Below are 13,094 nucleotides of genomic sequence, written 5' to 3'. Positions count from 1 at the left end.
TCAACAAAGAGCCGGCTAAATTGATGCTATTAGCACAAAATGAGAAAAGTTTTTCTTAATAGCTCCACAGGTTCTTTTACTAGCTCTTTCCTTGACGGTATGTTTAAATTTTAATTTCGAATGGGTGTACAAATAAAAATATCGCCGTCACGGACGCCTGCCTGATGGGTATTAAAGGATTTTTAATTAAAAAAAATAAGAATAGAGTAAAATAAACAAAACATAGAGTTTTGTTAGTAAAGTATATGTTTTTGCTGTGTCTTCAGTGTAGGTTGGTGTCCCCTTCATCTTTTTAGCAGAGAACTTCGTGGCATCGAAAAAGATCTGCACCCGTACGTAGTTACGAAACGATTTGCTTCCTCGTTTCTTCGAAGATTGGGAATACCCTCCCGACTTCCGTATTCCCCTACACATATAATATACGTACCTTCAAGTCTAGGCTGCACCATTACTTTCAATCAGGTGTGATAACAGTCAAACGCTAGCTTATATATTTAAAAAAAAGTACACACTCATTTGGAGAAGGTTCGTACAAATAATATACGCGCTGCGACACAAGACAGTAGATAACGGTAGCCGAATGGGGGGGCATGACGACATTAGAGAGCATTATGCCGTCTGCTATCACGACATACATGTCGATCTTACTCACTTACCCAGTAGGTGTTACACACCAAAAATTTGTACAAAATATCGCAACAACACAAATTTTATAAACTTAATGACCGATTATACGACAATAATATAACAAATGCGAATGACTTTAACAAAGCTTTCCCCAAAACAAAACATAGATGGTATATTCAATCTTATCGCGATTGTAATAAGTCATTTATTGCATCGAACGTATTTCGATAGCTGGTAACAGTTCAGTGAAATTGTTGTAATTAAATCGGCAGTTAATAGCGATTTAAAAGGATTGTTTAATGTAAATGTATCTGTTTTCGGTTTCTATGTAACAATACCGAATGGTAAAATTTACTGTAATTTTTATTAACACGAATCTTTAAACGATTACATGTTATCAACGTAATATATTTGAATTAAGACTTGATATCGTAAGAAAAAAATGTACAATCATTCGCATTTATAGTCATATTAGTAAGACGGATAACTAACTAAAAATTTATGTACAAAGTAAATATTTTGCGTTGATTAATAAATGATTAAATTAACTGATGTTTGTGTGTATCTTAATTGCTATTTATTAGAAGTTGTGACTTCAATCTATGTTCATATTAGGAATGCGAATGTAACTCTGTCTGTCTGTTACGCTTTCAACGGATAAACCACTAAACCTAATTAAATTAAATTTGTTAAGACGCAAACTCGAATCCCAAGAATGAGTATAGGTTACTTTTGTATAGCTAAAACCTACAACTCCCCAAAAGGAGAGCGATTTTAATAAATGATAATAATAATACCGTTATGGCCCAGTGGAGACAAGACATCAATTTCAACCGACGATTTTGAATTCAAACCTTGAAAATGCACCACTGAACACATATGCTTAATTCATGATTATATTTAATCTCGGTGGCGAAGGAAAACATTGGAAGAAACCTGCACGTGGCGGATAAGATTCTGCCATGTATTTCCACCAACGTGTATTAGAACAGCATTTTTTTTTTTTTTCGCTGGAAAAACGCGTTACGCGTTTCCCCCACGTGGAAGTGGGGGGGTATGTGGGACTCGCCGGTGCCCAAGATGTTAGCGGCACACCGGAATACCCACTAAAAAACCAGCGGTACCCTCTCCGTCTCATCGGTAGGCGCCACGGGATCGCTTTCGCATACTACCGTGACGCCCTGACGGTCGGCCCACCTATGCGGGCCTCCAATTCCTAGGGGGGATTCCCGGGGTACTGAGAACCCTCCTAGCTCCTGTGGCGCCTATTGAGGCGGGGGGAGAAGGTGCGCGTAGCGTTGTTTCCTCCTCCCCGGTCTTCTTCGGCGGATCGGGTCTGCAGCAGCATCCACCTCCCGCTCCCGTTCCGCTGCCTCCTTCTGCGACATAACGTTTTCGCAGAAGGAGCGCATTTCTGACCAGCACGCCTCGCTACCGAGCATTGCGATATTAGAACAGCATGGTGGAATAATGCTCAAACTTTTTTTCTTTCAATGAAACATTAACAGGCTCTTACGGAATTACTAAGAATAATTACTATGTTATGAACATTTATTTAGAGGTAAATTTTCCGAATAAATAAACAATTTTTTAAATTTTTGTATTTTTGCACGCGTTCTAACTGACCACTGATTTGCTTTAGACGGAATCTATTTCAATTGATGATATTTAAAAACAATAAATTCAAGATAAATATTTAACTCTCTATTAAAAAAATTGATTGCTATTTGGCTCTATTGTATAATACCATATCAAACTCTATTTATAAAAAGTAACACTAATTTATGTACATATATCAACACAATTACGCTGAGATACCCGAATGTTTAGAAAGTATTAATTATGAATCTCAGATCAAAATTGCATGTCCACATAAGAACTCTTAATTTATATTTATAATTCTTCTCGTTTGCATCCACCAGCATTAGGTTAAGATGGTGGAATAAACTCTAAATATTTTCCTCAAATGGGGAAGAGGCCTTAGGAACGCTTTGGAATATTTACATGCCGTTACTAAAACAAAGTTAATCTTTAAATATACGTAGTGAAAGCTTGAACCAAATGATTAATTCGTCCTTCAAATTCCATGTCGTGACCTTTTAATTAAATATTTTACTGGCAATACTAAATTCGAGATTCAAAATTGATCGTTCTGTGATAAGGCGTGTAGATTGGCTCATCATAATAGGATTTAGTTTGTTCTTGACCCAAATCTGATCGATGGAAAGTGACAAGGCCGATCTTGAAGCACGCTTGCTTCACTTCACTCAGCTGTATCGATGAATTTTTAGTTTTATTTAGTTTGTATCGGTATTCCGTGTTTTATATTTATCGTGTGTTCAAAGTAAGAAAATAATGCTTATTTTTTAAAATTTTATCTTATTTTAAAATTTATTTTCTAATGCTTTGATAGGGTTTGTAAAAATAAAGTAAAGGCTGCTTCTACTGAGAATTTGTCAAGAGAAAACCCAATAAATTTTAATGGCACTAACGTGGGTTTGATTCCAGAACGGGATCAGTAACCTTATAAGCTAGCCACTAGACCAACGAAGCAAAAATAATTTAACAAATAAATGCTGGTACAAAGCTAGTCACTTAAGCCAATTTGAGTTTGAGTTCGGATTATGAATTTACCCTAACTAAGACCAGCGATGTATTCATAATATAATTTTAACAGATCGATTGATATCTCATCCCTTCAACCTTTATGAGTGTCCGAAGAAGTGTGGAGTGAGTGAGTAAGGAGGTAAATAATAATAATTATAAAACCTTTTTATTTCCTTGACATAGATAGAAAAAAAAAAAAAAAAAAAAACATTAGAATACATACATTTAAAATGTGAAATGTAAATGTCTCCAACAGTTGCCAGGTTTTTCTTACCTATGCTTTCTTTATCCAGTCTTTTCCAGAATTGTATTTTATTTTTATTTTCATCTTTATCTTTCAAGATAGGGCTTCCTCTGGCTCTCTTGCCACTTGGACCGGATCAAAAAGGTGACCAATTTTGTCCACCTTCCATCTGTCGATCTCACCATGTGACCAGCCCTTTTCCACTTCAGTCGTTTCAAATGTTGGAGAGCATCTAGGTGTGATAGGTACCACTCACTAATAACATATTCTACCACTATAACAACAAATATACTTAATATTGTTGTATTCTATTTTATGGGGTGAATTAACCAGTTTTATTACAGGCACGAGTAACGTAGCTGTTTAGTTCCCAAGGTTGAAGGAACCTTGACGATGTGAGGAATGGGTTATATTTATTGCAGCGCAAATTACTATGGCTGGTGGTAACTTCTACCATCAGTTGTTTTTATACTATAAATGTCAAAGATAAACTAGATATTAGTTTTTTTAAATTAAATTGTTAAGTGGACGGGTAAATAAGCCACCTGATGGTAAGTGGTCACCACTGCCTTAAGACATTGGCGCCGTAAGAATTTAATGATTTCATTCATCTTCAATGCTCCACCAATCTTGGGAACTGTTATTATGTCCCTTGTGCGTGTAGTTTCACTGGCCCACTCATTCTACAAACACAAAAATACAAAATATTCTTACTTGGCTATATTAAACATGATGAGAGAGTAATATTTACCCAGATGAGTTCGCACAAAGCCCAACCACCAAGTACCAGTTAAAAACAAATCCCTGAGCTCTTCTGTCGGCTCTTTTGATCCGCGTAATGTAATTGACCGACCCGTGATATTTAAATAGAAATCATTTTCTTCATCAAAAAAGGTAAATTTAATTTAAAAATAAATAGGTAACAATGTTTTTAAATTTCAATTTATCGTCTACAAGATATATAGATAGATCGCATGATATTGAGCCTTTTTTGTTCTCGCTGGAAAAACGCATTACGCGTTTCTCGCAGTAGAGCGGAGGGGTATGTGGTACTCGACGGTCGCAGGACTGCGCTTAGTACACCGGAATACCCACTAAAAAACCAGCGGTACCCTCTCCATATTTTCAGCGGGCGTCACAGGATCGCTTTCGCATGCTACTGTGATGCTGATATTGAGCCTAGCGAATGTTACTTTTAAAAATATAAAACACTTGTAATTTCATACCATCATGGCAACGTCAACCATGAAATTTAAGATGGTATGTCTCTTGTGCCTGTCATTTCACAACTGTTTTCACCATTGAAATACCAGCAATACCAGCAATACAGAGTACTTTTATTTCATAGCAGAATAATTTTGTAAACTGCCTCGTTGATCTAGTGGCTTTATACAGGTGTATAAGGGCACAGATCTTGTGGGTTTAAACACCAGATCAGACCGATAAAAAGTTATTGAGTATTTCTATTGAAAAATTCTCATTAACAGCCCGAAGTCTAGAAGTTGGATGTGTGTAAATTCCCGTGCTTTGGATAGCACGTAAAGTCGTTGGTCCCATGCTTAAATCCTCATGATTTGCCGTCCCATCGGATTATGCGAGTTCATCTGTGTTTGCCCATATACTTGTACACAAATTATGCCCTATGTAATTGGCTGGGATTCCCAGTCTGGATGTCATCATCAATTTTGTTGAGTATCCTCAGAAAGATGGCTTAAATGAACTACGTAATCGGTTACTTGATGTGGCTGTGTGCAACCCCAACTCGGTACTCTACATCATATACTCTACCACCAATTGCGATACTTTGTATTATTGTGTTCCAGCTTAAAGAATGATTGAGTTCCCAAGGTTGGTTTTGCATGCTTGGAGTAAGGAATGATTAAAATTAGATGGTGCCAATGTCTATGGGCAGTCGTATCCACTTACTGCTGAAAAAAAATCTTTAACAATTTTTTTATGATATCGTTTGACGGATGTGTAAATTCGCCATCTGGTGGTAAGTGGTCACTATCGCCCACAGACAATGGCGCAAATATTTGCTATTCTTACATCGTTAATGCGCCACCAACCTTGGGAACTAAGTTGTTATGTCCCTTGTGCCTGCAGATACACTGGCTCAGTCACCCTTCAAACCAGAATACAACAATACTGAGTACTACTGTTTGGCGGTAGAATATACCTTCCCAGACGATCTTGCACAAAGCCCTACCACCAAGTACAAATACTTTATAGCTTATGTGGTGAGATCAAATGAAAAATATTATCATGACGTCATGGTTTCTAAATATCCCTTGCTAAGTGCTCCCCTATTTTTTTAAGATGAACTTTGTCGTTTTTGCTGTTACGCCGCCGGCTACAAATGTGAGAGAATTTCACATGCAGTATTCCTCGCGATGTTTTAACACGAATTAAACAAATGAAAATTCAATTGTGCTTGCTCAGCTCAAGCCCGGATCGGTTCAGATTTCCGTGTTCTAATCACCGGAACGTTTCAGCTCTTTGCACTTTACACAAGAACATTATAATTAATTATGAGAGTGATGTTAATCTGGATTTAACAATAGGCCATTATCTAAATTAAGCCGATATAAACGTTATGCAAATTGAATAGCGTTTTAACTAATACGGACAAACGTATCGATTCCGCGGTCGTTTGTATTCCATTTTATATATTATTTACGTACAGTTCCACTTTATTGATGAACCTCCGTAAATAAAAATGGTTATTTAAAATATATGTTTATTCTTTATATGAATAATAATAAATTATTTAGTTTTCTTAGTAATAGGGCTTTGTTTTGAACAAGTTTGTATGGGTAGGTACCATATGTTCTATGCGGCAAACATCCCAAGATCAGTGATAGACGATGGTTTTATGGTGTCTATTAAGTCTTATAGTGATAATTTATCTCGAAAAATGATGATGATTTATTATCAAACGAGTCTAAATTGGTTAAAAAGTCTATTCCGATGGATGGTCTAAAAATAATATATATATATATATATATATATATATATATATATATATATATATATATATATATATATATTATAATAAATAATATATATATATATATATATATATATATATATATATTATTTTAAATACAAAATCATCATTTACGAATTAATTTTTTTGCATACACAAAGAAATTATTAAATAAAACATAAATCGAACTTTTAGGTAAGGAGGGATTTATTTCAAAACCTTTTTACAAATTTAGATATGATTAACTATTTTATATATATCTTACTTTTTTTTTTAACATTAACTGCCTGTAAATTTCCCACTGTTGGACTAAGGCCTCCTTTTTCCTTTTGAGGAGAAGTTTGGAGCATATTCCACCACGCTGCTCCAATGCGAGTTGGTGGACACACATGTGGCAGAATTTCGTTGAAATTAGACACAAGCAGTTTTCCTCACGATGTTTTTCTCCACCGCCGAGCACGAAATGAATTATAAACACAAATTAGAGGTAACTTTGTGATTTTTGTGAATTCTGTGGTGCAAAGTGGTGCTTGAGTGGGTTTGAACACGCAATCATTGATTAAGATGCACACCTTCTAACCACTGGTCCATCTAAGTTAATTCCATATCTTAATTATAGACATAATCGTATTACGCCTCTGAGACGGCCTTATTAAAAATATGAATTGATCGCTTAAAGCCGTCTAACTAGACTTTAATCAATAAAATTTCAAAGGGAATTAAAGAAAATTAAGGCATAGAATTATTAGCCTTGGTACATATATGTAACATTGGTTATATTTTTGAGAATACTGAATGAAGTCCTGACCAATATCAGGGATCATCTTTGATATCGATGAGGACGCTTAGAATTAGATAAAATAGATAATTGCGCATGATACAAGTGCGCTCTCATATTCAGATGGAAAGGCGATCTGGGTGGGTGTTGCCAACTTGAATTTCTTTAAAAAGAAACCTAGTCATGATTCCAACCTAGGACTTTAACCTTTCAAGATTTGTAGCCTTATAACTATTTTTTTAATGAAATCGGTATTAGGACTGGTTTAAAAAACAGGCGCTGTGAACTATGTATAACTAAGATGTAATTTCCTGTGCCTGTATTTACACTGACTATAAAGTAAGTATTGTTTTTTGAAGGTAAAATATAGGATTAATGGGTAGTACATAATTAAAGGGGCAAACAAAGCTCTACTACTAAGTACTTGTAGCTAGTTGCTAGACTACATAGGTAGTAAATATAAATGTTTAAGATTTTAAATTAAGGGGACTACATGAGCTAAATGCAAGTTTTATAATGCAAAAAAGTATATGATCCAATGCAGTAAACCAAATGAAAAAAATATATGATAATCTTCAGGATACATGCTAAGTATTTGTTATTTTGAAAACATGATGTAATTAATTTGGTACGATAGAAAAAAATCACAAAGTTACCTCTAAAAAGATCTTTTAATCAATAATAACTATACTTATATACGTTCCATAATTTTGGTTTTTTGTCAGATTATTCTACAAGCAATATACTATTTAACCTGGGTGTCACTTTTTTAGTAAAATCAATAGATTTTTTTTAAATCCGATATTCTTATTTTCGAACAAAATGCGTACGCATGTGTGCGTAAACGCCGTGTACAGACAATGCCGGCCGAGGCCTGATGCTATATAGACGTGTCGATCTTTTCGCCGCATCATTCATTACGTTACGAGATATTTTTTTGTAATTTTAATTGTAAATTCATTGTTTCATGTTTTCTTATAATAAATTTTATTCTTTCTTGTAAATAAATATATTAAGTTAAAATAGTGTAGTAGTAATTAGGCATTTGTTTTTTTATTATATTATTTGTTATAAATTTTAATTGTGTAAATATGGGAAATAAAGTGAAACGCGTGAGGAAAACTAAAAAACGTTTATATAAATCAAGCGCCGAACATACATATGAACGATATTAAAAATTATGAATATTGAAAACATCTATTAGAAAAATGTGCAATCAGTTCGCATATAATCAGATTTTTCGAGCCATTCTTAATAATTACGATAGAGTATTTGGTCAAAGGAAGGAAAACATCAATTGACCATCATGGGGATCAAGTGACTACATTCGATCCCCATGAACTCTACTATGACATATTAAGATACATATTTTTTAAATACATAATTTTATAATTAATAAAAATGTAATTACTAACATATATTTATTTTTTACAGAATAAAGAAAGTCGAAAACAATAACACGGAAGCTATTTATATTGCGTAAGAGTTTAATTTTATCGATTGTATTATATAAGAATATATAAGAATTAAAGTTATGTATGAACTAATTTTAATAATAATAAAAAAAAGTAAAGTCGTAACAAAAAAAATGTAATTGTTGTGAACCAGAGAACTAGAATATTTAGAAGTGTCATTTGTACGTAATTCATAAATTTAAATTTTTTTGTAACGTCCGCCATATTGGATTGAATATAGCAGCAATTCATGAATCGTGCATTGTCATCGAGATTAAATATGTGTGCCAACTTTCAGCTGAAAGTGGGTGTAATATTTATTCCAAGATTCCAGGACATATGTAATAACATTAATACATACAAGTGAAATTAAATAAAAAAATAAAAAAAAAATTTAACACTAAATGTTTTTTTTTTGTAGTACTAAATATAAATAAAAATTATTTAAGTTTAATTAAATCAGTTTTATTTTTAATCATTTTCGAATAACAGTCAAAAGCACTACAAATAATTCTAATATCCTATCTATTTTTATGAGATTTATGATTAAACCTATTATGATTAACCTTTGATTCATCAATGATTCAACCAAATCGAATTGACAACATTTTTTTCTAGTAAATATTTAGATTTTTTTTTTTTAAATTGAATATATATTTTTTCTTTATGAACGAATATTAATAAAACGAACAAATACTACGCTATATGTTACCCCACGGTCACTACACTACAGATTTCGAACACTTACGATTTTATTATATAAATAGATCATTAAACTTTTATAAAATGCTAAAAATTGGTATGTTTCAATATTTAGTATAAGAACTAATTGTGGTATAATAATATAAATAATAGAAAAAAAAAGGTTAAAACTAACTGTATATTTTATTGTATACAAAATATAAATAAAAATATTGTAAGTTTAATTGAATCAGTTTTATTTTATAATCATTTGTTAACTAACATCGAAAGAAATAAAAATAATTCTGTTGTCCTATCTATTTTTTATGAGATTTATGATTGATCTTACGTCGCTCGGTTTGGCGCCATCTATTAGAATATTTGGGCGTAATCTCGTCACCTCGCTTAACCCTTAGTACACGGGCTTGCCGTTTTTGTCGTTTTTGTAAGTGTGTGCGTACGATTCTCAAGGGCACTTAGCTCTTGTAGTCCTCTTAACATGGTTATTTTTATTACTAACAGTGTTTAAAACGGGATATTTACCATGTTTTTTATTTTTATTTGGTGGAGCTCGATATTTTAACATTATCTACGAATGTCTTGTTCACGAGACTGACGTTTGCGGGTAGATGTTGACGGCATTAGAAGTGTCCATATAGTCGAGCTCCACCAAATAAAAATAAAAAACATGGTAAATATCCCGTTTTAAATACTGTTAGTAATAGAAATGTTTCCTTAATGCGGGTAAAAAATAAAGGACTTCATTTTAATCATCAATATCATACTTTGGCTGTGGATCAACAAAGATGTTCCATAATGAAGTTATGTTTATTTTATGCGTTACGAAACCATTGATCTGTTTGTGACGCAATTTGCTGAGTCGTTCTGCATATACTCGAGAAGGTTCTTGCCTTTTCTTTGAATATTGCCCTACAATATAAATTTGATATAGAACCTTATTATATCCGTGTGAATCTGGTACAGAAAGTTAGTAATAAATAAAATAAAAAAAAAAAGTTTATTATACTGTATATAAATATCTATAAGTTTTAAAGATCGTTGTTTTTGCGACATCTTGAAAGTTGAACTTAAATGACTTTGTGGTTAGATTGTGAGAATCTTACTCGATGATAGTGGATTCAACCCATTCAAGCACCTTTGAAATGTTATGTGCTTAATATGTGTTTATAGTGCAACTCTTGCTCGGCAATGAAAGAATGAAACACCAGGAAACCTGCATGCATCTAATTTCACTAAAATTCTGCCACTTGTATATCCACCAACCCACACAGTAGTGAGACATTCAACGATTTTTATACAGTCAAACATTGTTGGGAAACATGTTATATAATCTTCTAATCCATTAAGTAACTAAATACCCAATAATCGTTATTTCGTATAAAGACGGATTTACCAAATTTTTTGGTACCAGAAATACAATTCAAATACTATCACCCCAACTTCTCCTTTCCTATAACGCTTAATATTGTATTGAACGTATAATTCCTTCACAAATATTTATCGCAAGCACGTACACGAGTTTTTGGGTCTTTCAAAACGTACGTGTTTCCACAGCGTATATTATATACGAACACACAGTATACGAATAAAAAATAAGCAATAACATCTATGATATCATCAAATATTGTGTCTCGAATATTTTATTTTTAATACATTGCTTTGATCACTACTTATGCAGATATTTCAGCTTTAAATATACTTTAGAGACATCTAATCAACGTTGCACATAGATTTGCACTATTTCTGTGTTCCTGTTCGAAGGAAGTTTAAGCCAATGTACCGCTACAAATATCATACTTTTAGTTTTAGTTTCCATAGTGAACATTGATAGTGTATCGAATGTTTCTTGCGAGCAATAATAAGCATTATTGCTACCTTCCTATAAGAATGTAAAACCAAAATAAAATACTTATAAAAACACTTTTACTGAACTGAAAATACCTCTACTAATAATATTTTCTTTGAAGTAAATATTTATTCTAACCTATATATTTAAGCTGTGACACTAGAGATGTGCCGGTTAGAATATTGTTCCCGTATTCTCGCAGCAAATTGCTTGGGCACTTGAATTCGTGTGAAAAAACCTATGCAAATTCAATTGTGATACACAATACAGAACCATCGTTCTGCGGTTTACCCGAACGCTATCTTATTTAAGCTGTTATAAAGTATTTATTATACCCGAAAAAAAACGGGTAAAGCGATTTCTTTTTAAGTTTTAGTTTGTAAATATCCTATCGGTAAATGATATTATGATAAAGGGTGCAAAGCTGACCACGAAAAAATATGTAAATACAAATACAGTTATTACAAATTATTTATTACTGATATCCTCCACGCAAAAAGTCGTCACATGTTTTTTTTTTGGCAAAAAGAGATTTTGGTACTATAATGTAATATTTAATAAATACTGCACATCCGTGGAAACCATATTCTCATATCTTCTCTAAATACCGAGATTTTAATTCACTAATTGTCTTATTTAAAGGACCGCGCATATAGTCGTGTCCTCGGTTGCGACGATTTGCATTGACCTAGAGGACATGTGAACCATGGCTCAGTTCGGACGTCGTATAATGTAAAAGGAACAAAATATTACTACGGTGTTTAAAAATTTAAAAATACAAGAAGCTTTCTCTCTTTTATATTTTAATGTTAAAAATCTCCCTTCTGAAAAATCACAAACTTTGTCATAAGACTTAATGAGCGGACGGTGTCGATGTATTCCGACATTGATGAGAGAGATACTATTCATATTATCTCTGCCCAAGTATTATTTGTTCAATCCTTAGCTTAAGATACTATAACGTTGGTCAGGGAACAGGAATCTAAACGCTCATTGGACCTGACGTTTCAGAAATCCACTGTTAGTTAGTAGGTTAATCACCTAATAACTAACAGTGGATTGGCGTGAAAGAAGTAACAGACCTGGTTGTTATAAGTAAGTTTGATCTATGCCCAGCAATAAGATATATACAATATACATATATTATACCATGACGATACGACAAATATGAGCAAAATCAAAATCAAAATATACTTTATTCGAGTAGGCTTTTACAAGCATTTTGGATCGTCATTTAACAAACTATATTAAGTAAAGCTAATAGTAATTCGGAATGTAGATTCTACCGAGAAGAACCGGTAAGAAACTCAGTAGTTACTCATTTATCTAAAAATACAGTCATGTTAGTTAAATACAATTATATATGTATGTTATATATATTGCATGGGAGAGTACAAGCATTACGCGGCGTATCAATTAGAAAAAATATATTCGGCATGTATTCGGTATATAGCTATTATGAACAGTCCGTTATGGTCGCGTAGATACGACGACGTCACAAATGTTTTAATGTATACATACAGGTACGTAAATATATTTTTATTTTATTCGGTCAAGGACATTTCCGTGTCGTAACCCATAAGTTTCAGTTATTTCAAACTAACGTTCCATGAAACGAATTAATTAGTTTTAGTAATAGTTGAACTGTATTAAAATTAAGGTGTACCTAAACAAACACTAAATAGTTAACATAATTTGGTTAAACAAAATTATTAACATAAAATCAAAGTACATCTCTTTCCGTGTACGTGAATATTTGTATAATGTTTTGACGTTATTATTCGTACGGATTCAAAGTTGGATTATGAATGTACACGATGCTTAAACAATTTCGCAACGAAAGTGCG

The sequence above is a fragment of the Vanessa atalanta genome, chromosome 23 (assembly GCF_905147765.1).
Source record: "Vanessa atalanta chromosome 23, ilVanAtal1.2, whole genome shotgun sequence".
Classification (NCBI taxonomy): domain Eukaryota; kingdom Metazoa; phylum Arthropoda; class Insecta; order Lepidoptera; family Nymphalidae; genus Vanessa; species Vanessa atalanta.
This window is presented reverse-complemented; position numbering follows the sequence as displayed.